The sequence below is a fragment of the Erinaceus europaeus genome, chromosome 1, assembly GCF_950295315.1.
Source record: "Erinaceus europaeus chromosome 1, mEriEur2.1, whole genome shotgun sequence".
NCBI classification, from domain to species: Eukaryota; Metazoa; Chordata; class Mammalia; order Eulipotyphla; family Erinaceidae; genus Erinaceus; species Erinaceus europaeus.
This window is the reverse complement of record NC_080162.1, coordinates 44,053,281-44,072,942: the sequence shown is the minus strand read 5'-3', so window position 1 is coordinate 44,072,942 and position 19,662 is coordinate 44,053,281. Positions and strand designations below refer to the sequence as shown.

At 38.7% G+C, this 19,662-nt stretch overlaps 1 long non-coding RNA gene across 2 annotated transcripts in view; it reads right to left on the bottom strand.

The window, feature by feature from the left end:
• The window catches only part of LOC132536750 (uncharacterized), a 33,700-nt gene that overhangs the window by 13,635 nt on the left and 403 nt on the right, over positions 1–19,662 (bottom strand). The window contains exons 2-3 of one of the 2 annotated variants that reach the window (XR_009548258.1): positions 1,151–1,261; positions 9–252 (exon numbers count right to left, since the gene is read on the bottom strand). The exons of the other annotated variant lie outside the window; for it this stretch is intronic. This is a non-coding gene — a long non-coding RNA (uncharacterized LOC132536750). Of the gene's footprint in view, positions 1–8; positions 253–1,150; positions 1,262–19,662 lie in introns of those variants that run through there. 2 annotated transcript variants of the gene reach the window in all.

Below are 19,662 nucleotides of genomic sequence, written 5' to 3'. Positions count from 1 at the left end.
ATGATAGCTTTCCCATTCTCTAGCCCTCTGGGAGCATGGACCCAGGGTCGTTGAGGGTTGCAGAAGGTAGAAGGTCTGGCTTCTGTAATTGCTTCCCCGCTGAACATGGGCGTTGACTGGTCAGTCCATACTCCCAGTCTGCCTCTCTCTTTCCCTAGTAGGGTGGGTCTCTGGGGAAGCTGAGCTCCAGGACACATTGGTGGGGTCTTCAATCCAGGGAAGCCTGGCCAGCATCCTGGTGGCATCTGGAACCTGGTGATTGAAAAGAGAGTTAACATACGAAGGCAAACAAATTGTTGAGCAATCATAGACCCAAAGCTTGGAATAGTGGAGAGGAAGTGTTAGGGTGGTACTCACTGCAAACTCTAGTGTACTTCTGCTTTCAGGTATATATTTTGCAGTAGTTTATGGGTACGTGTGAACATAAGCTCTCTCTCTCACAGAAACTGGTGTATATCTAGGTTATGGGACTTTGTTACAAAGTGAACTACCTGAGATGAAATTAGAGTGTACTATAAAAGGAAAGGTCTCACTCGAGTAATGAAGCTGAAGGGCTGTCATTCCACACGTGAAGTCTCTGGACACAGTCTGAGGTGAAGCATGTTGAGGTGGCAATCGTTGCGATAATAGTATTTTATATCAATACATTATGTGGTTCTAGACTTTCTGCTAAAAAAAACTATTACCTTTGATCTGGACAGAAAATTCTCAGCACAAATATTTTAGGGATAATAAATGTCACAATCATATCTTTGACTATTTCCCTTGGAATTAGTATATTTCTTTTTCATTAGAAGAAATTATCAAAATGTATATTTTAAAATCTTTTTCATTAATATTTATAAAAAATGGTGGAGGTTAATATCATGAACAGTTCTCTAGCTTATCAACCAGTCAATTCACATATGGAGAGAAGAGGAAGTTATGACAGAAGAATAACTGAGTCACCAATTTTGTGCACAAGAAGGTCTCCGGCATTAGTTAACTTGGAAAGCAAAAACTTGAGAGGTTTTTCACATAGTTATTGTATTTTCATATATTAATGGGTATATTTCAAACTATTATTGATTTTATGACTTTTATCACATACTCAGTATATATAATTAATCCAGCAGTCGAAAACTATAGCCCATGATGTAACCTCTATTACCTTTATTGGAATACTGCCTTGTCCACTCATTTACATCTTCCACAATGTCTTTTGCATCACAGCAGTAGTGTTGGGATATTTCAACAAAATGGCCTTCAAATCCAATATGGCCTGTGAAGTTCAAATAGTTACTCTGTGGCCTTTTAAGATATGTATATGTATATATATATAATTATTAAATTAAATATATATTAAAATATATATACTCTAACATCTGAACTAATTATGTAACATGGTAGAAAATGTTATTGGCTGATAAATATAATTTATTTGAGTGAATATCTCTCCTTATATAAACTTTGGTACTTTTTTATTATTTAATAATGATTGATAAGACATAGGATAAAAGGGGTACAATTGTACACAGTTCCCGCCACCAGAGTTTCATAGCCCATCTCCTCCATTGGAAGTTTTCCTATTCTTTACCACTCTGGGAATATGAACAAAAAATTTTATGGGGTGCACAAGGTAGAAGGCCTGGCTTCTGTAATTGCTTCTCCACTGGACATGGTATTGGCAGGTAGATCCATACTCTCAACATGTTTCTATCTGTCCCTAGTGAGGGAGGACTCTGGAGAAGTGGGTTTCTGGGACACAGTGGTTGGGCTATATGACCAGGGAAGTCAGGTTGGCATCATAGTATCATCTGCAACTTGGTGGCTAAAAAACATTAAGATGTAAATCAGAACAAATTCTTTAATAATCAAGAACCTAAAGGTAAGAATAGAGCAGATGAGATTTGAGGGTCTCCATTTTGGAAAAAGCTAATAGGTCCATTTTAAGTATATTTCAAGGGGTCCATGACTTTACTAATTTTTGCCTGAGCCTGACAGTTAACATGCTGGTGGGTTAAAGGTATTGTCTGGGGATATGGTATTATAGTTGTAAATAAGACTAGAAAGCTAGATATGGGCAGAAAGTAGATCCCAAATATGGGGAAAATATATACATACTGTTAACTATAAACCCCATCAATCTGATCTGGGTCCCATATTTAGCACTATGTAACTTCTGCTATCCCTATAGGTCAGAGCTTGTATTCTGTGATCATATCTAGGAACATTCTAGGCTGCACTCATTTCAGGACCCATCTTCCTCAAGTGCCAGAGTAGGTTGATTCAGCCTCCCTTCAGAGAGTGAGGCAATCTCTACCACTATTGTTCCAAATTGAGGGCTAGGTCCGATAGAGGCCCACAAGAGGGTTTATGATGTTTGTGATGGAGATAACCAATGATAGTGGAGAGAGGAATCTGTTAGAGGTGTAGTCCAATCATATCTAAGTGGGAATCCCAGGATTCCCTTAATAGGATCCCAGATGATGAGATGGCCTGGTAGTGAGCAAAAGAACCATCAATAAAGTATGCAGGTCTCTTGCCCTTATACAACTTTTGTAGTCCTTACTTTATCTGACAATATTAGCCTCAGAGTGATTGATATATAGATCTTCCACTTCTTTGGTTAGGTTTATTCCTAGATATTTTATTGATTTTGCTGCAATAGTGAATGGGAGTGATTCCTGAATATTTTTCTCTTTTGACTTAGTATTTATGTAAAACTCTACCACTGATTTTTGTACATTAATTTTGTAGCCTGATACCTGTTACATTGCCCAATAATTTCCAGAAGCTTTCTTCTGGATTTTTAAAGTTTTTCTATGTATACTATTATATCATCTGCAAATAGTGAGAGTTTGATTTATTCCTTTCCAATCTGTGTTCCTTTGTTCCCTTTCTCTTGCCTGATTGCTATGGCAAAATTTGCCAATACTACATTGAAGAGTTATGGTGATAGTGGACAACCTTGTCTAGTCCCTGATCTGAGGGGGAAATACTTTCAGCTTCTCCCATTGAGTATGGTATTGGCTATATGTTTGCTGTAATTGGACTCCACTTTCATTAGAAATTTTCCATCTATCAGGATGCTGGCCAGGCTTCCCTAGACTGAAGACCCCACCAATGTGTCCTGGAGCTCAGCTTCCCCAGAGACCCACCCTACTAGGGAAAGAGAGAGGCAGACTGGGAGTATGGACCGACCAGTCAACGCCCATGTTCAGCGGGGAAGCAGTTACAGAAGCCAGACCTTCTACCTTCTGCAACCCACAATGACCCTGGGTCCATGCTCCCAGAGGGATAGAGAATGGGAAAGCTATCAGGGGAGGGGGTTGGATATGGAGATTGGGTGGCGGGAATTGTGTGGAGTTGTACCCCTCCTACCCTATGGTTTGTTAATTAATCCTTTCTTAAATAAAATAAAAAAATTTTAAAAAAGAAATGAAATTTTCCATCTATTCCCATTTTATGTAGTGTTTTGATCATGAAGGGATGTTGGATTTTGTCAAAGGCTTCCTCTGCATCTATTGAGATAATCATGTGGTTTTTGGTTTTGCTGTTATTGATGTGTTGAATCACAATGATTAATTTACACATATTGAATCAGCCTTGCATTCCTGAGATAAATCCCACTTGGTCATGATGAACAATCTTTTAAATATATTGCAGTGTCTGGTTGGCTAGGATTTTTTTTCAGTATTTTAGCATCTATGTTCATCGGAGATACTGGTCTATATTTTTCCTTTTTTTATTGTGTTTCTATCTGCTTTTGGTATTATTGTGATGTTGGCTTCATAGAAGACAGAAGGGAGTATTCCTGTTTCTTCAATCTTTTGGAAGAGCTTTAAAAGTATAGGTATTAACTGTTTCCTGAAGGTTTTGTAGAATTTATTTGTAAATCTATCTGGTCCTGGACTTTTATTGTTAGGAAAGTTCTTAATAAATATTTCAATTTCTTTGTCTGTGATTGGTCCATTTAGGTTCTGCAGCTCTTCCTGGTTCAGTTTTGGAAAGGTATTCTTGTGTTTCTAGAAATTCTTCCATTTCTTCTAAATTCTCTATCTTGGTGGTGTATAGTTCACAGAAGCTTCACATTTCTGTGGTGTCCGTTGTGATGTCTTCCTTATCATTTAAAATTCTATTTATTTGAGTCTTCTCCCCCTTTTTTTTTTCTTTTTGTATGTCTGGCTAAGGGTTTGTCATTTTGTTTATTCTTTCAAAGAAACAACATTTGACATCATTGATCTTTTGCATGGTTCTCTTATTTTTTATGTTATTTATTTCTGCCTTAATTTTAGTTAATTCAGCCCTTCTGATTGCTTTACAGTTTCTTTGTTCCACTTCTTCTAAGTCTTAAAGTTGTGTGGTCAGGCTGTTTACTTGTGTTACTTCTTACTTCCTAATGTGTGCTGTGTGGCTATGAACTTCCTTCTTATTGCTTTAGCTGTGTCCCAAATATTTTGATAGCTTGTGCCTTCATTTTCACTTGATTCTAGGAGCACTTGAATTTCTTCCTTTTGAGCCTGTGGTTGCTAAGCAGTGTGTTATTGAGTTTTTGTATTTTGTGACTTTTACTAATTTTCTGTTTGTTGTTAAGTGTTAACTTAATTCTACTGTCATCTGAAAAGATGCTTGGGATGATTTCAGTGCTCTTGAATTAGTTGATTCTGTCTTGTGGCCTAACATATGGTCTATCCTTGAGGATGTTCTGTGTGTATTTGAAAATAATGTATATTCTAATTTCTTGGGGTGAAGAACTTTGAAAATGCCCAGAAGATCTAGCCTATCCATCTGTTCCATTGATTCTTCTGTTTTTCTGTTGAATCTTTGCTTATATGATCTAAGCATGAGAATGTGGTGTTGAAGACTCCTACTATTACTGTATTACTATTAATGCATTTTTGTTGCTCTTTCAGTATGTGTTTGATGTATTTAGATGGGCCCTCACTGGATGCATGCATAGATGTTAATAATTGTTAAGTCTTCTTGGTTGATTGATCCTCTGATCACTATGTAATATCCCTGCCTATCTTTTATTACTTTTTTTATTTATTTGTTTTTGGATAGAGACAGAGAGAAATTGAGAGAGAAGGGGGAGATAGAGAGGAAGAGAGACAGATAGACGCCTGTAGACCTGCTTAACCACCTATAAAGCACTCCCCTGCAGCTGGGGAGCCTGAGGCTCAAACCAGGATCCTAACCAATCCTTAACGCTTTGTGCCACATGCACTTAACCCTCAGCTCTACCACCCGAATCCCTATCTTTTATTACTTTATCTATTTTAAAGTCTATTGTGTCAGAGATGAGAATAGCCGCCCTTGCCCCTTTTAGTGGTATTCCTGTGATTCTTGAATCTTAGTGTCTTTCTATTAGGATGGGGAAGTTTTCTTCTATTATTCCCTTTAGGATGCTTTCTTCCTCATCTTCTCTTTCTTGTTCTGGTAGACCAATTATGTGCATGTTGCTACTTCTGAAGTCATCCAATATGTCTCTTGTTGTTTTCAGTGTTTCCTAGACTCTCTTTTAGCATTTTATTTCTTTTTCTAATTTTCTCTAATTCATCTTTGATATGGCTAAATTGGTTTTCTGCTTCTGTTATGATGCTTTCTCTTTCCTCAACTACTTTCTTCAAATATATATGCATTTTCACTTTGTTCAGTTACAATATTAGCTTGTGTGCTAGCTGGCCTTTTAACTCAACTATTTCAGCTTTCAGTTCTCTAATTACTTCAAGGTAGCTCATGTTTTCTTTCAGCGTCTCATTGGTTATTTCCCTATTTCTGATAGTATTTTCCTCATTCCTGTGGCTAATGCATCAATTAATGTTTGGATGGTTTCCTCATTTTTAGTTGCTTCTGGCTTACTTGGAATTTCTTCTGGGCTCCTGTCTTGATTCATTGTTCTAGTTGATTTAATTGTTTCTGATTTAACCATTCTTTGGTGTGTTTTGTTTCCTGGCTATTGCTGTTCAGTTACTGTGTTGTGAGAGGAAAATCCACAACAAACCAAAGTCCTTTCACAAGTGAAATCACGATTGCAACCTTTTTTTAATAGCTTTTGATGATCTTCTCAACCAGCATTAATATGAACTTAAAGCTTTTTTCCTGTTGAGGTTTCTAGTCTTTCTACTCAGAAAAAAGAGAGAAAGAAAGGAAAAGAAAGAAACAAATGACTCTACCTTCCACAGTATTTCAATTAAACAGAATAGATCCCATGCCTTCCAATATTTTTCACTGGTGTAATTACAGTCCTAGGACAACACAATAAGGTACTGGGTGTTTAATTTAAGTATACCAAACAGTAAATATATGTATCAATGAATAAGTTACAACATAGTTTAATTTTACTCCATAATGGGCAATAAATAGAGAGAGGTTGGTCATTGACAGTAAAAATGTCGGGTATCATTTTATCTCAACTTCTGTATTTTATTGATAGGGAAATGAGGCATATGAGCAGAAAAGTAGGTACATAGTAGAGTGAAGTTTATAGTTTCTGATTGTCCAACACCAATGTCCAACATTTCTGCAATCAATTCACCATTATTTCTTCTGAGAAATAGGAAGCCAGTGGCTTCTCATCCATGGCTAAGTTTTGATTACAGTGTGACTTTAATAGAGTAGATAATGCCCCCACCCAAAAGCATCTGTCCCAGAATCTGCATTATTCCATATTCTCTTGAGCTAGGTGATTGATCTAGGGTTGGATATAGATCTCAAAGAAATACACCAACATGAGTATAAATTTTTGTCTATTATTGTCCAGGAAAAGAACACAGGTCGGGAGTTTCTGGTGGTTGATGCTGGATAAAGCAAGTCCACAAAAAGGGAAACTAGCGGAATGTAAAGAAAGTGATCTGAGAGGTCACTGAGGAGCATCTGGATGTAGCTGTTTCTGAACTAGATGCTTTAACTCAAGGATTCTTTCTATTTAAAATAACAGAAAGCTCAGCTCAAATGGCTTGAAGTCATAAAGAGCATTTACTTTTTTAATATTCTAACTGTAAATCTAAAATTAGGGAACATTTACTCAGGAATGGTTTTATCCAGTGGCTTCTCATCCATGGCTAGGTTTTTAAGTTTCCCATCTTTTCATGACTTTATTCAAAAATAAAGTCATGCAAAACTCCCAATGGTTGGAAGATGGTTAGCAGCAATACAGCTTCCCCTCTCTGGTCAGTCAAAAGAACAAGGCAGGGTTTCTCAGCTTAAACATTACTGACCTATTTACCCAGTTAAGAACTAATCATGGTGGTCAGAAAGGAATGGAATCTAGCGACTGATGCCCTAGTGTAGAGGGAGGAGTCTGCTTGCCAGGAAGTACACAAATCAAATAGGGAAAGTTAGATACTCAAGTAGAAATCTGGGTTATGTCAGAAAGATGAATGGAGTGCATGCTGGGAGGAAAAACAACAGTACCTATTACAACTATGAACTCATGGGCTTCTGAATTATGTGCAGCCAAAATTTTTCATTTTGTCCTTAAGCTAGTTTGACTTAATTTTCTGTCCTTTGCAACCAAAGGCTATTTATTGATGGTGATAAATGTTATAGTTAGAAATGGAAATAGACCATTTCTCAATGACACCACCTGGCTACAGATATTCATTCCCTTCCTTAATTCTTCTATATACTTTCACCTACAAATATACTCAATAGATTATTTGCTTTTTTTTTAATTTTTTATTTTATTTTATTTATTTATTCCCTTTTGTTGCCCTTGTTGTTTTTTTTTATTGTTGTAGTTATTATTGTTGTTGTCATTGTTGGATAGGACAGAGAGAAATGGAGAGAGGAGAGGAAGACAGAAAGGAGGAGAGAAAGACACCTGCAGACCTGCTTCACCGCCTGTGAAGCGACTCCCCTGCAGGTGGGGAGCCGGGGTTCGAACCGGGATCCTTATGCCGGTCCTTGTGCTTTGCGCCACCTGTGCTTAACCCGCTGCGCTACAGCCCGACTCCCGGATTATTTTCTATATGAGCTTGCCCTTCTTACTAGAGAAAATAGAATAGGAGTTTGAATCTGTGACCCCTCCTTCTGTATCTCTTAAGAATTATTGGTTCATAATATGTTTTAATAATATGTGTTAAAGGAATGTATACATTAAGAATAAATTACACCTTTCTATCTCATAAGATGAAAGTTCATAAATGATCAGTGAATTTACTTCCCAGAGAGATAACACTACCATGATTCAAAGTTCTCAATAGTCAAGATAATGTGCTCTTCATTCTTCCAGTCTCCATCATAGCAATAGGACCTACCAATCTACCAGCAACCAGTTTTCTCTAGTCAATGCCATCACTCATTTTCCTTACTTTACCTATTTTCTTGAAGTCTTTGAGTGCTTGCATTTTTTGAAGTAAATGTTACCTATATATTTCTATCCCAGCTTGTTTCATTTGCAGTTGAATAAGAAAGATATCAATAACTGCTCATTGGATTGCTTTACCCACTAAGAGACTTTTTGCTTTATTGTTTTTATATCTGCATCCTGCCCCCAATCTCATCTCTCATCAATGCTTCTGCAGGTCATTATCCATTTACAAACTCCTCAGTATAGATGAGAGCACTCTATTCTTATTCCAGACCAGAAATTGCACCAATTGTTTCCTTGGCCGACTGGTTATTAGAAGATCACCTTAACCGAGAAGACTGAATCTTAGATATATTTAATGGTTCTAGGGTGTCCAGTGGCTATATTTTAAGAATCCTCCCAGGTTGATGACAAAGGAAACACTTTACCTTATAGTCACAGATGGCATCTACAATTTATTGTGAAGGGCCAATGTTTTCAGAGAGAAAGAAGCAGGAAGAAAGCCAGAGAGTGAATGATATCAAAGCATTGATTTCTTCTGTGCAGTGGGGACCAGGCTCAAATCTGACAAAGCAGGTGCACCATCCAAATTTTTTTTCTTGATCACTCAAGAGAACCACTAAAAAATATTTCAAACTTAAAAGTTCATTGTGCTAGTTACTCATTGTATAACCTTGAACAAGTTACTGAATGCAATAATTCTCAGATGTGATTTTCAAACTAGCAACAAAAATATCCCTTGGGAATCTGTTAAAATGGAAATGTTTGGAGTTCCCATTCAATATCTATTCAATCAAAGGAAGAGACTCCATTTTCTTTCTTTTTTTAAATTTTTTATATTTATTTATTTATTCCCTATTGTACTTGTTTTATTGTTGTAGTTATTATTGATGCCGTTGTTTTTGGATAGGACAGAAAGAAATGGAGAGAGGAGGGGAAGACAGAGGGGGAGAGAAAGATAGACACCTGCAGACCTGCTTCACTGCCTGTGAAGCGACTTCCCTGCAGGTGGGGAGCTGGGGGCTCGAACCGGGGTCCTTATGATGGTCCTGTGCTTTGCGCCACATGCGCTTAACCTGCTGTGCTACCGCCCGACTCCCGAGACTGCATTTTCTGTGTGTTTGTGAGCCTTGTGGGTAGTTCTGATGTGTACTGCAGTTATAGAACCAACAGCTTTAACTATCTCATCTGAGTTCCTTATATATAAAATAGGGTTATTGATACTTGACCTCATAGAATTTATAAGAATTACATTCAATAGATTTAGCACTTAAAGCATTTAGCAAAGTGTCTGGGACTTAATTTGCACTCACTATACAACAGTTATAATTGTATTATTATTATTGAATTTCTTTTCTGAGTAATCGATATATCAATCTATGAGTGGGCATGTCTACCTAGGAAATAGTAGAGGGGAAAGATACTTGAACATTAATTATTACAACAGTAACTAATTTATCGAGTTCTTGTCCTTTTGCAAGGACTGGACTAATCACTTTATAAAAACTGCGTTCAATCTTCATTTTTGTTTAAATGCTAAGAGGATAATGCTATTACCATCAACCTTTTTCCAGGTGAGAAAACAGCTGAAGTAATATATCTTAGAATAGAATAATGCAAATAGTGAGTGAAAAAAATCATTAAAGAAATTCGGAGAGTCCCCAACACCTAGGTTAGTTAAGCACATTGTCATACCATCAGACCAAAGTTGCTTGCAACATGGACTATGAGGTAGCTATTTTCATGACATTATGAGATACAGTGCTCTTTCAAAAATCAGATGTTCATTTAGTATATTAATAAAAAACATGGTTAGTGATTAATTATAGAAGTTTATAAATTTTTAATAAAGTCAGGTTTGTCTGGTTTTTCCTTTCTTTTGCTTTTGCTTTTTTTTTTCTTTCTTTCTTTCTTTCTTTTTTTAAAGGACAGGTCAAAAGAAACTCTGTGGCTAACTTCTATGATTCTTAATTTCTTCTAAGGCATCTTAATCTTGAGGTCCTGGTAGGGGATGGCTTAGGGGTGAGGACAGTGAAGATAACCCAACATTAAGTCAAAGTTGTCCTTTCTGTACTGCAATCCAGGACACTGATTATGTGAGCCCAAAGGAAGTACTTAAATGTCCATTGGAAAACAGAGTCAACTGGGGGGCTGGAGCACAGACTTCCTCTACTCACAGAATGTAAATCTTTAGGCAAGGATTATAAAGAGGAAGTGTGGAAATTGGACCTGTAATTACCACTAAGTATGTGTTAGCAGCTGTATTTATTCATATGGATTTTGGGACACAATGATGAGTGCCAAATATATATCATTTTTCAATGCAACAAAAAATTCTAGCACACAAAAAACCAACAACATCCTATAAAACAATTTAAAAGTGAGTTAAATATGTACACCAAAGGAATTTCAGAATGACCTGCTAAATTTATAAACTAAATATAGTGAAATACCCAACAAAGTGATGTTAGAGGGTAAAATATATTATGATTCAACACATTTTTGTCTTGTCCCAGAGACCTTTTAAGGGTACAAAGAGACCAGGAACAAAATCCTGTAGTTTCTTATTTGAGTGGAGCTAATACCAGTCCTTCATTTGAGAGTTCCTGCCTAAATCTTAGAAGCTGGACCTTAGAAATATTACAAAACATTCAGCTTCATGCAAAACTTCCATGTGTCCCTAAAATGACAGCATTAACAATAGCACCACTAAGCAAATGCTAGTTTTGGCTTCTGCCTTTTATTTTATTTTTTCCCCCTCTCTTAGCTCCACCCCAGTGAGCTCTTGAAAGGCCTTCTGTTCTGTCAGCCATAATGACATCTGCTGGCGGAGACAGGAAGTCATAAATCTGTTGGTCCCCTCTCAACCAAACCTTGTTAATGCTGCCATTTATCACAGGAGCTGGGGTGCCATCTCTGGAGGGCTGGACGCAGGGAGTCCATTTTCTCCCATACCCCTTTCCCAAGAGAGCAACCATTTTAAAAACAGCCACTTTTTCATCTCACATTTGCAGACCTGCCTGAAAGTCAGGCAGATGCAAAGCCCATCATCAATGCACAGCTCTTGGAAAGAAGCCATGATTCCAGGCAACAATAGACCTGACTTGATGTTTCAGGACTTAAAGCAAAGCAGTCCTGACCAAGCTCTGTCCTTTCTGGTCTGAAATCAGTCGCTAAATGCTTCTAGGAGTGCCCTGCAGATTTTCTTCTTCTGAGTTGTTCTGTCTTAGTGTACTTTCTCTCTCTCTCTCTCTCTCTCTCTCTCTCTCTCTCTCTTAAAAATAATTTCTTTCAGGTAACACTGGTTTACAATATTGTGTAAATTTCTGGCATTTTAACTCCACAACTGTATACACTACAACATGATCATCATCACAAGCCTCTTTCTACCCATCACAGTACAATTGGCTCCCTTTGACTATTTTACTTTCTACTGACTCTCCAAGCCCCTCCCATGGCTTATTTAAGGACAAAAATTGTGACAGGCAAGTTTAAAGTATATTATATAAGTTGATAGTTACTTCTATTCTGAACTAATTCTGGGTGATATTTTGGTTTTATCTTTTAGGAGTTCATAGCGGTCAAAACCCAGATTCAAAACATATACATGTGCCAGATATCACTGACATTTTGAGTTGAAAAATGAGGTCCTTATATCTGTAGCATTAGCATCATCTGATTGAGCTTGTTAAAAAATGTAGTATCTCAGGGAGTCGGGCGGTAGGTCAGAGGGTTAAGCACAGGTGGCTCAAAGCACAAGGTCCAGCATAAGGATCCCGGTTCGAGCCCCCGGCTCCCCACCTGCAGGGGGGTTGCTTCACAGGCGGTGAAGCAGGTCTGCAGGTGTCTATCTTTCTCTCCCCCTCTCTGTCTTTCCCTCCTCTCTCCATTTCTCTCTGTCCTATCCAACAACAGCAACATCAATAACAACTATAACAGTAAAGCGACAAGGGCAACAAAAGGGAATAAAACAAATAAATAAATAATTTTTTTTTAAAATGTAGTATCTCATTCAGAAGTCTAAGTCTACTAATCAACATCTGAGTTAGAAACAAGATTAACGCCCAGAGCATTTTCCATACCTGAGAGTTTGTGGGGTTCTTTAGCTGGGTTCTCAATTTTGACCAATTGACATCTGGAACTTAAGATTTTGTGCTGGTTTTTTTTTGTGTGTGTGTGTGTGTTTGTTTTTGTTTTATTTTGTTTTGCTGTATTTTGTTTTGTTTTTCCTCTATCAGGGTTATGGCTGGGGCTCAGTGCCTGCCTATTGAATTCAACACTCCCAACTGCTATTTTTTCCTCTTTTCCTTGCTTGTTTTACTGTTTTACAGTTTATTTTTAATACAGACAGAGAGAAGTAGAGAGTGATAGAGAAAGAAACTTGTAGCACTGTCCCATTGCTTGTGAAGCTTTGCCACCATTACAGATGGGGATGAGGGGCTTGAACCTGGATCCTCACATACAGTGTATGTCCTACTAGTTGTGCCACCACTGCCTGGCTGTGAGATTTGACTCTGTGTTTGGAAGAGCCTTCATTGGGCACTATAGCAGCTCCCCTGGCCTCTGCCAACTAGATGTCAATAGTACAGCCCTGAGTATATCAAAAGTATCCAGCAACTGTCAACTGTGCCCCATTCTGATTTTATGAATCAGACTGTTCAGAGAGTATAAAACATTAACAACCACAAATCTTTTAGGATATGGATGAGGAAAAGCAAAGCGGCAATTAGAGTTTGTGTTAATCAGTCACTGTGGCTGCAGCATCACCAAGAGAGAAATAACCTGGTTGTTGACTGTAAGAACTAGGATTGACCAGGAGGGTTTGAGTTCAGGCTTCTCCAGAACCTGAGGCAAATTACCTAACCTCTCTGCTCCTGCTTCCTTATAAGGGCAATAGTAAAATCAACTGACACTTTCAAATTGTTTTAGAGACTACTAAGTTCAAGTTTTCATTTAGGACCCTATGTAGCACCATAGGGTGCTACATGAAAGCACCAAGTGCTTCATGAAAGTCAGCTACTAGGGTCAGATAGATAGCTCACTGGATAAGGTGTATGCCTTACCATGGTTGAGGCCAAGATTCAGGCCCCAGCATCAAAGGAGGTGCTAAGATGCTGGGGTAAGTTCCACTGCTATAGCTCCTGCTTCTCTGCCCCCCTCCCCATTCCCACGTCTTTCCACGTGAATGAATTGTAGTCAGAGAAGCAAAATTGGTTATGTGGAAGGCTGGAGGGCAGTCAACTACTATTGCTATCATTACTATTTTTTCTCTGCATTTCCCTAGATTCTTGAGTTCTCCAAGTATCAACCAGGCATTTGTTTATTTGTTTGTCTACTTATATTTTTCCAGAGCACTGCTCAGCTCTGGCTTATGGTAGTTTGGGATACTGAATCTGAGACTTTGGAGCCTCAGGCATGGGAGTCTCTTTGCATAACCATTATGTTACAGCCAACCTTCAGCCAGGTACTTTAGTCTCTCTGCATCCCCAGCCCTCAGTCCAGTGACTGATGTGGACAGATGTTTAAGAATGGAAATGTTTACTATGTGTCAAGTGTTGTTCTAAATATCTTATATCAGCGTACACCATCCTCCCTGTTCCCCTACTGGAATAGATGGTATGACTAACTCCATTTTTCAGATGGAAAAACTGAGAAACAGAGTTAAAATAAATTCCCTAAGGCCATAGCCTAAAGTAGCAAGTTCTATTTTACATAGAACTATTTCTTTATAAACTTACACTGACCTTTATTTTGTCCTCCCTGGTGTTCACCTGGTCTGCTCATGTGCATTATGCACTAGGTTTCCTGGAACAATCCTCAGACTCATAAGTCCCACATCACATGTATTTTGTTTTATTTAACAATCTGGCTTATGTGAATATTACAAATGCTCTTCTACTGTCCTAACAGTAATATAATGGGGAAGGAGAAAGAAGGCCTGTCCCCAGGTGAGCATACTTCTAAGAGACAAAAGATGGGTTAAATCAAAAGAAAAAGATAAAAGCAAACAAACAGAAAGTATGAATTATCAATACATTATTGCATACAATAAAGCTTTAAAGTAAAAATCAACTAAAAAAGGGGGTGGCATTAAGCTTTGGCAAATGTAGATGCATTGTATAATTACTAGAGGCCTACTGAGTGCCCAACATCCTGCTAGGAAGTGAACATTGGGGTAAACAAGGCAGTCTTGCTCTTGACCTTGTGAAGCTCAGAGTGTGGTGTATCCCTGTCTAGCAGTCATTGTCTAGTGCCCTGTCCAGTTCTTCACATGCTAATTTAACACCCAAGACCACTGGCTCTTTGCCTATAGGAGAGGTCAGGAGTGCTCTTCCTCCTTTGATTGACACAATTTGGCTGACAAATACTGCAGTTCTCTCAACCTTCAGGAAAGATCACTCTGAAGTGCATAGCCTATGCCAGTCCTCAATGTTTACCAGTGAGATTAAATCCCCATTGTGCACAATGATAAATTGTTTGATAACACACCCCATATTGGCCTATTCATTCCCCTAACAGGGATTTCTAGAATCAACTCCCAAATAAAGTGTGTGCCTTCAAAACTTCATCTAGGGGTGGCTTCTTGGGAAACATACACCTTCTAGAAAGAGGTTCAGCAGTCTTACACTAACTAGCCCATTTTAGCTGTAAATTCCTTAACTTTGTTGGACTCTCTCATAATGTTTAAGGAGAAAAGACAAGTTGTATAGATGGGTGAAAATAGCATGCAGGACAAGTCATTTTGACATAATCTTAGCAAGCAGGAGTAGAATCTCATGAAAATTTAAGGACGAGAAATTGCTTAATGCCTAATCACAGTAGATAAGACAGAAAGGTGTTGGAAGAGTGAATTAGATCATTGTCTATTTGCTTCTGAAAGTTGAGGGGTTTCTTTGGGCACACAGTTATAATGACTCCAGGAAGGAAAGCTTAATGCACAACTGAGGTGGCATAAAAATTACCAAAGCCCAGAACTTAAAGGCTGCTGGTCACGTGGTTTTCTGGCTATTCTGGTCTTTACATTCACTTAATGTCTTCCTGTGGTTAACAAAGTTGACTTGGTCTGGACTCTTCTGCAGAAGAAAAATACTGTCAACCAAATACAAGTGGCCAACTCCAAGGAAGAAATGTGATAGATGTTAAACAGAACAGTCCCTAGATCTCCACCCTGCCTGCTCAGCGACAATCCCATTTAAAATATACATAAGGCTTAATTGCTATTGCAAAATTCTACACTTAGCCCAAATCAATTTAAGAGAGAAAGCAAGTGAATGAGGAGAGAGAGAGAAAGAGAGAGAGAAGCAACTTTTGGAGGATTTACTCTTAGAAGTGGGCTGGCCGAACCCAAGCATCTCCAAACTTTGTTGTCACCTACCTTCACTGTTTTCAGAGAACCAATTTTAGTTCCAGTCAGGTCAAACAAGCATTATCTTGTCCATGTGGGTTTAGTAAACTGATTCTAATGAACTTGATGTTTGGAGGATGTAAATACATAAAATTCAACTGCATTACAACCAGTGACACCCTTCATGATCCAGCCATGACCCACCTCACTGTAAACTATCATTTCTTGTACCCTTCACCCCACTGGCTCTCAGCCCAGGTCCTGACAGCTGTATCCTTTGTGTTCTAGGAGCACAATTGTCTTTCCCAATGTCAGAGCTTAGCTTCTGATTGACTGCTCAGTGTCTTGCAGATCTTAGTTTGCATAGTATTGTTTTTTCTCTTATAAAGCCTCCCTCTGACTAACCTCCCTTCTAAAATGGTTCCTGTTATGCCCCTTACTCTGATCCTAAGATGACATCTTACTTCCTGTCAATCTCCACAATGCTTTTGTGATTTCTGGTTCTAACCAGAACCTATGACACCTGGTGTGACACTACACCAGGTGTCATAGGTGAAACAAAAAGAAAAAGAAATTGCTACCTTAAATTTTCCCAAAATAGTTCCTGGGAAGAAGGATATTCTGAATGAGTTAAATGGCATAAGAAAAAGGCAAAAAGTTAGATTGTCAAGGGCAAAGTTGTGTGGTAGAACTTGGCTGCACATTTGAATCATGTGGGGCTTTAAAAAATACTAATGATAAGGTCCCACCCCTTCAAACTGATGGAATGAGTCTGGGTAAGACCTGGGCACTAGGATTTATTAAAAAAAAAAAAAAAACAAAACCTCATATCAGTTGATTATGACATATAGCAAGCTTGAAAATGCTGCTTTTGAAAATAATTGAGGAATCATGTATATACGTATCAGTGGACAAGTCATAAGTATGAAGCAGAATTAGTTTTCAGAGAAAAAAATGCAGTAGAGTAAGTAGCGTCTTACTAATCTCCAGAAGCTGTCAAGTTTCAAGGTAACTGTTAGTCTGATTTTTGACTTTGGATTACTTCTGCCTGGTATATAACTCCTGTATTTGGAATCAAGCTCTATACTGAGACTCCTCCTTATTATTGAAAGGAAGACAGGGACTTGAGATGCTGGAGCACCATGGTTCTGTTGCTGGCACAACCATAATTTAGAGTTGACTAATACTAACAAAGTATTATTACTACTATTGTTACTAGAAATAATAGTAATAATATTTCTAGTTGACTAATACTAATAAAGGGGAAGAAGGAGAAGGAGAAGAAAGAGAAGGAGGAGAAAAGAAGAAGAAGAGGAGGAGGAGGAGGAAGAGGAAGAAGGAGAAGGAGAGGAGAAGGAGAAAGGAGAAGGAGAAGGGGAAGAAGAAGAATAGAAAAGAAAGAAAGAGAAAGGAAGGAAGGAGGGAAGAAAGGAAGGAAAACATCTGTGGAATTAGTCATCCTTGGTAATTCTCCCAGAATGGCAAAGGTAGCACACTGGGTAAAGGAGGGTATGGGTAAAATGTTCTGGTCTGGAGATGCCCCAGAACCTACTGATCACTTGTGGGGGTACCTAGCTGGGGGAGGAAGGGTAAAGAACAGTAATTAACACAGTAAGAATATTAACCCCTTAAACTCCTAGATTAAAGTAATATCTAATCTTGCGTTCGGTTACTAGCAATATTGGGTGCATCTGATTGCTAAGTAACAGGCATTTTTAGAAGTTCTTGAACTTAGTGATTATAAGAAGCACTAATGGGTTAGGGGGCTAATTCTTCAAGACACAAAGCGTCTCATTTAGAAGGCTGAGAACAGTGTTATTCCACTATGGCAATTTTTTTGCCCCCACTCCCCAGGGGAAAAGTAAACAGTGGAGATGATTTTGATTGTCACATGTAGGTGGAAAAGGTCTAGTTTTTTTCTAGGTGAAAGTCAGGGAGGCTGCTAAGAATTCTACATGCACAAAACAGCTTCCTTCCACTCTCCCACTACTCCAGAAAAGAATTATTTACAAAGTGTCAAAAGTCTAGATTAAAACTTTTTTCTGGGAGTCGGGCTGTAGTACAGCGGGCTAAGCGCAGGTGGCGCAAAGCACAAAGACCGGCATAAGGATTCCGGTTCGAGCCCCGGCTCCCCACCTGCAGGGGAGTCGCTTCACAGGCGGTGAAGCAGGTCTGCAGGTGTCTATCTTTCTCTCCTCCTCTCTGTCTTCCCCTCCCTCTCTCCATTTCTCTCTGTCCTATCCAACAACAACAATAATAACTACAACAATAAAAAAAAAAAAACAAGGGCAACAAAAGGGAATAAATAAATAAAATAAAAATATTTAAAAAAAAACTTTTTTCTAGGAGGAGGCATAATAGAGTACAGGTTAATAGTGGCATGGAGGAAGGGAGTATGCTTCTTCTTCTAGCGTTTGCCATATGAAGAAGCTTAGACTTGGAAAGACTTAGTGACAATGCTTGTCTGTTTATTCTAAAGACGTCCTAGAGTTCCCAGTTTATCAAGCTCCTTTTTATTCAGCACCCAGTTTAGACTACAATCTGCCCATGAAAGCCCAGCCTGGTAATTGTCTTTCCTCCAAGTCCAAGGTAACTGCTTCTCCTAAATGCACTTCCTGTCCCAGCAGGAATCACTTATCTCTTTGTTTGTCTCTCCTTGGAACTAGAATTGCTGGAGGGCAAGATCCAGGTTCAGACTTGACCCAAGACCTAGAAAGGGATCTGGGCTTCAGTGTCTGCAGAACCACACACATTGATTTGAATCTGTTCCAGCTTGAATGACATGTCTTGTTTTGAATGTAGAGCCACCCTTTCTTTCAGACACTGTCACAGAACCCCATGAGTTTATCACTCTAAAATTATCTTGGCCACTTATTTCTAATTTTTCATGCACCCCACATTTTAGTGGGCAGTACTTATGCATTACCACTTGTCATCACTGCAGTTGTAACAGTAAACAAAAGAGGTAGGGCTAGGCTAGTTATCCTGGTTGAGTACACATGTTACAGTGCACAAGAACCTGAGTTCAAGTCCCCAGTCTTCCCCTGGATGGGGAAAGCTTCATGAGTGATGAAGCAGGTCTGCAGGTGTCTTTCTATCTCTCTTCTTCTCTATCTCCCGTTTCCCTCTCAGTTTCTGGTTGTCTCCAATAAATAAATTAAGGTAATAAATTTTTAAAACCCCTCTTCCCACTAGAATCCATATTCCAAAGGATGGAACTGGATGTAAATAGAATAGAAGACTATACATAATATGGCTTGACATTGATAAGTCCAGTGATTAAAAGTAAAACAGAAATTGGATGGTGTGTGTGTGTGTGTGTGTGAGTGTGCACACACACATGCACTGTGATGGTAGTGGCGGTGCTAGTGGTGGATGGGTGGATGGGGTTTTTAAGAAAGGTAGTCTTCAGGGACCAGGTCGTGGCTCACCTGGTTAAGCACACACATTGCAGTGTGCAAGGCTGCAGGTACCCACCTGCAGGGGGAAAGCTTCATGAGTGGTAGGGCAGGGCTGCAGTTGTCTGTCTTTCTCCCTCTCTGTCTCCCCCTCCCCTCTCAATTCCTTTTTGTCTCTATCCATTAATAAGTAAATAAAAACATTTAAACAAGTTTAAAAAAATAAAATCCTTAAAAAATAAAAGAAAGGTAGTCTTCTAGGAGAAGTGAAGACCTGAAGTTCAGGGGACTGTGTCCCCCTCCCCATTAAAACATAGTTAATTGTCCCTTTCTCTGTGTCTGTTGGGTCTCTGAGCCAGCATACAGTGTGTGTTCGATAAATGACCTTTAGCCAAAATAAAAAGAAGCACATGCTTAAGTAATCAAGGCAGGCGGTAAATGAGAGAGTCTCGCTTTTATGAACATCCATGATGAGCAAGGAGACTGGCAGCGATGGGGCACAAAACTTGAAAAGATTTAGAGGAATGGAGGTCACCACTGGACAATGTCTTTCTCTACCCAAATCAAACTAAAGTTCTGACCATCGAGCCATCCTCCTCATATGGTCATTTAGTCCTTGCAGG